The 5,515-nt window shown below is 32.9% G+C and overlaps 1 long non-coding RNA gene across 1 annotated transcript; it reads right to left on the minus strand.

Moving 5' to 3' along the window:
- Positions 1-455: 455 nt before the first annotated feature.
- On the minus strand, positions 456-5,191 carry LOC119871647. The gene is made up of 3 exons (XR_005357649.1): positions 4,988-5,191; positions 3,131-3,285; positions 456-860 (listed from the first exon to the last, which is right to left on the minus strand). It is a non-coding gene; the product is annotated as an uncharacterized LOC119871647 (long non-coding RNA).
- Positions 5,192-5,515: the final 324 nt, after the last annotated feature.

The raw sequence follows: 5,515 nt of genomic DNA on the forward strand, positions 1-5,515 counted from the left end.
AGTTACTACTTTGATATAACAGTTAAGAGTTTGGATTTGGCATCAAACTATCTTGCCACTTAGTTGCCATGTAACCCTGGGTAAATTTCTTACTGTTGTTTGTGATATTATTGATGTTATTACTATCATTATTTTTGTTATTATCTTTTTAGGACTCTTAAGCAAGTTAGAATACTAATAATCCTTTCTGTACAATGTTAACCAAATGATAATTAAAACTATGGGCTTCTGGGAAATAATGGAGCTCTTTAAAAGCAAATAGATGAAATAAGTAACAATAATTTTTTAAAAGCCCACAGTGAGGATGCCTGGGTGGCTCAGCGGTTGAATGTCTGCCTTTGGCTCAGGGTATGATCCCAGGGTCCTGGGATCAAGTCCCACATCGGACTCCCTGTAAGGAGCCTACTCCTCCCTCTGCCTATGTCTCTGCCTCTCTCTGTGTGCCTCTCATGAATAAATAAATAACACTAAAAAAAAAAAAAAAAAAAAACCTACAGTGATTTCAGACTAAAGGGTGTAGAAGTATAAGTAACTGCCCATCACAGCCAAGATGAATTTGGAATTCTAGAGAACCAGAGAAGCATCACAAAAAAATCATGGCCTAGATATTATAGCAGGTGTTCGTGGAAGTGAGCACCACTAATTAGAGGTGAGGACACAAAGACATATTTGAAAGCACAATTTTGCTGAGTAACTCCAGAATAACAATGAAGTTAATTTCCAAAACCAAACACAAAACATATCATTTAAAAGAAAATATTTGATGTTTAGGCTATGTTTAAGAAAATATTTAATAATTTCATGAAATTGTGATGTCTGGAGGTTTTCTGGGTGGTTAGGTAACCAAGTCTCATTCATTTCTGTTGAAAAATCATTACAATGATTATTAGTCCACAATTTATCAAAATGATGTAAATATACATGTTTTAAAAAATTATTAATCATAATAAATGTTTTTGGACATGCATATTATTGATTGTACTGATTTATTCACCAGTGAGTTAATATTATTATGAATAGTATTTTTTGCTAGATTAGATAGCATAAGTTCAATTCCTGTTTTTTGTTTTTATAATTGTAAGTGCTGAGAAACTATGTTCACATAGTAAGAAAATAAAAATTCAAAGAGTCTTCCTAGTGCACTGTCACTCAATTCTTTAAGTTCCATCCTAGTTTCATGGCAAAAGCCACATAGTAATCTTTCACCAGAATTATTTTTAATGATGTATTAGCTGGCATTTTTATTGTCTTCCTTTAATGTTCTTGAGAAGAAAGAATTTAAAGCCACCAGACTTGCAAAAAGGATTTCTTACCCATTTATAAATTATTCATTTTTCTCATCACTATAGCCTATATTTGAAATTATCTCTTTGTTTGGTGCCACAAAAGTTTTAATATCCAGGAGCATATGCCAAGGTGAGATTGAATATTAGTAAGAGGTATATCTTTGTTGTGTAAAAGTGAGAGAAAAGTGACTTTGAAAGGGATATTTGGACCACAGATGAGTTCTCAAGATTTATTTTAGGAGTTAAAATTTTGAGGTCAATGTTAAAGACCTAGTAATTGATTCTTTTAAAATTAATCTCTTAAACTTACTATTTTTCCCTTCTTACCACATTGTTCTTTCTTTCTTATATACTTTAGCGATACAGGTACCTCAGTTTGAAGAATGCTGTTTGTGAAAATCTCTGAAAATAGTGATGAATATTTAGAGTAAGATGAAAGTCCCTAAAAATAAGTCTTGGCATTTGGAGGAGAATGAATAAAATACATTGTTTGGAAATGGTAGTTTGTTTGTTTAGATACAGAGGTGCAAAGTTGCTCTTGAACATCCCAACTTAAACCAAGATATCTTAGCACCCAACATATCTCTTTTATTTTTTAATTTCTCAGTATATACTACCCATACTCAATACCTGGCCTATATTTTATTATGTCACACCAGATGTAGTACAACATTCTTTCCTCAAATATACAAACATAATACATGTCTACAAAAATATTACACTTCCATTTTATCCTTGTTATCTTCTCCAATTCAACAAAATGGTTGTATGTGTGTGCATGGGTACGTGTATGTGTAAGTTGCAGGGCTTGAAGGGAATGTCATTACAAAACATTTATAAGTAGAAGATATGCTTCTGACTTGTTGCATTAGCCTATCCCTATATAAAACTGATTCAGTTTCACATTGACTATGGGATCTAGCTTTTCTTTGGTTATACTTAAAAACTATTAAATTTTACACTTTGAATGAGTGAATTGTATGGTATATGATTACATATCAATGAAGCTCTTACAATAAAAAAGGCAGTATATTGGAACTGAATAACTAACTTCCCAATAGAATAAGGACCACTGATGCAGCAATAGTTATACACAAGAGCTCTCTAATTCATGAAGATTAACCAGGTTGAAAAGATCTGTGCTTTTACATTCACTCAAATGTAAAAAGAATATTTTGTGATTATAGAATTCTAAAACTGTCCAGTATTTCTTGAAATTAGAAAGAGGTAGTTAAAGAAAACAAAGGGTTTTTTTCTTTTTCTTTCTCTCTCTCTCTTTTTACTTTTTTCTTTTATGTATCAACTTACACAATGGTGTAACTATATACCCATTATTCTTTAATTGATCAAATAAGTACCAAAGTATTTTAAGAATAGTGATGATTCAGAAAATGTAGGATTTTCAAAAGACATAAAAGCCCATTCAGTCACTACTTTTACAGACTTTCCCAGTGTAAGAGACCCAGAGAGGTGAAGATATCACACAGAGAACTTGTTAAAGGCTGAGCAAGACTAGTCACCATGTCTTTTAGCTATTGACAAGGTGTTTTGCCTCAATACACTAGCTCCAGACCTTGTAAAATAATTTGCATCTGGAGGGGTGGAAGACAGTTAAAGATTGCAGATTATGATTTCTTTGAGAGTAAAGATCAAAACAATTTAAAAGCAGGAAAGTTAAGGGTTTATATTAGAAAGAGAAAAGAAAACTAACTACAGAACATTTCAGTGAAAGCTGTGGAGTAATATCAAAAGGAGGGGAGGTTTCAACTGAGTCAGTTACCAAAGATATCCACTGAAACACAGTGGCCCCACCACACATCTCTCATAGCACTAGACAGACTCACATCTTGAATCATGAAGCTTGAGTCAAGAAGGCCAAACAACTGGATAGAAGAGAGAAAAGATGACTGATGAGATGGATTCATCACCAAGGTCCTCTGTGGATGGCCTCAGTCTTCATTCTTTAGATGGAAGGAATACATCACATGGAACTGCCTCACTGAAAGACATAATGTATAACCAGGAAAACAATGAATAATCAGTTAAATAAAGATTGTTCATGAGATCTGCTCAGTTAAATAAAGATTGTTCATGAGATCTGCTCTATTGGTGGTATATTACTAGATAATTCCAAAATAAAAAATCCAGGATCTCTGCTGAAATTCTAAATAATTTCTCATATTTAAAAAAGAACTTAAAAAAACCTTTTAAATAGTTTATCTTACAACTTTAGTAATTGTATGAATTGATTTCTCTATTTTATTCTATTCAAAATAAATTAGAAAGTACAGTCTTTTTTTTTTTTTTTTTTTTTAGAAAGTACAGTCTTTTAAGGACTTTCACATTAATGAAAGATCCATGGAGAAACAGCTCTTGTCACGCATCTGGCAAAGGTAAAATTTGTATTATATCGAGGCTGTCAAAACTTAGACCGCCCCAACATTTGCAGGGCCTGGAGCAAGAGTACAAAAAAAGGCTCATGTACCATATGTCTGTATATTTAGAAGGTACAAAACAAACCACAAACTATTTAATAAAATATGCTCCATCCTCCTATACTGATTAATGCACATTCAAAACAATAAAATGAAAAATATGTACGAAGCTCTGGATTTTATTTAACTAAGAGTCAATGAAATATCTAAGACACTGTATTAAATTATTTTGGCACATCTATCATTCTGTTGATGTCTCAGTGATATTTAGAAGAATTCCAGTCACTATATATTGTTATAATTAAAATTTTCACATAATTTGTGTTCCAATGTAGGTACTGATCTGAAGGATTAAAAATAACATGTGAATGTATTTAAAGCATAGCAAGTTTGGACAAAGTTTCACTGGAAATGTAAGCTATAGTGAAAGTAAAAGGAAATTATTGAAATCATTTTTATAAATTTATTAGTTTGTTTTTCTGAAACATTCAAAATTATTAAAATTAATAAGAAAATGTATTTACAGAATGTCAAATCTTAAATAGAGCATTTTAAAATTAGCAATGTTTTTAATTTAATTTTGAGAAGCTAATTATGTCTATCCTATCTATCTTTTTTAAAAAAAAAATTACCAGTTTTACAAATCAGCAGCAGGAAAATGTTAACACGTTAAAGTAACCCAACACTTGTTATATAGTCCCACAAATATCTATTATGGCTATTTATTTTAAGTTTGGCTAAATCAAATAAATATCATGAGATTATTCTTACCCTAAAACTTTTGGGGAAAAAATCCTCAGCATTATAGTTTGTGTGTGTGTGTGTGTGTGTGTGTGTATTACTCTTATATCACTTCCTAAATCCTATATACCAGAAAATCACCAAAATTATTTTTCAAATACCACAGAAATACTTGTATCAAGACATAAGTAAATTTTTCTGGTTTTGAGGGATGAAACCAATATATAATTATTTAAATCCCTTAATACTTTCAAAGGCGTTGTCTTCTGAGTAGCAAGTGTAGTTGTGGTCTGGATGGACAGAGAAGCTGCTTGCATCAAAACAAGAAACACATTTGCACGACACAGCAGTCCTGCACAGTCTCATAGATCACTTTTCTAGTGAGCCAAAACACAACGAAGCTTTGAATTCGCACCAAACATATTACCGCTCTACAAACCACAAACCAAATCTGTGTTCAGTAAGAGCACATCAATAAATTTCTCAGCATCTCTCATTGAATGACACGAATGAAGTTATTCTTACCATGGGTAAGAGGCTGGTGTCTAGATTCTTGGGAATCTTGTCATACACAGCTAATAGTGCTGCTAATGGCTAAGAAATGTACTCCCCACTCTGACCTCTAATTTTCTTTGTTCTTTTCCAGTCTTCTGTAATGTATCCTCCTCCTTATATTTGTCTATCATTCTATCAATTCTTTTGTGTTCTTGATTTTAGTTTGATAGCATATTTGCGTCACAGTGGTTACAAGTGGTTGAGACCTCAGGGAAGAAGGCAGGCCAGCAGCCCTCTGGCCCCGTTCCCCAGATCCCTGCTTCACTGTCACCGGACTGCCACCCATTCTTGCCAGCACCTCTGGTCACAGAGCTGGTAAGTATGTGTGCAGTCACACATGCATGCGTAGCTGTTTCTGAATCACAGACTCCTCATAAGTCCTTTTGCATGATATCTATGACCACCAAAATCTCACCACAGTTTCCCTAAGGCAGCGTTTATTCATCTCAAAAAAAAAAAAAAAAAAAAAAGGCATAGAGACTATTCTGGGACTTTTAC

This window comes from Canis lupus, chromosome 4, assembly GCF_011100685.1.
Source record: "Canis lupus familiaris isolate Mischka breed German Shepherd chromosome 4, alternate assembly UU_Cfam_GSD_1.0, whole genome shotgun sequence".
In the NCBI taxonomy this organism is placed as follows: Eukaryota; Metazoa; Chordata; class Mammalia; order Carnivora; family Canidae; genus Canis; species Canis lupus.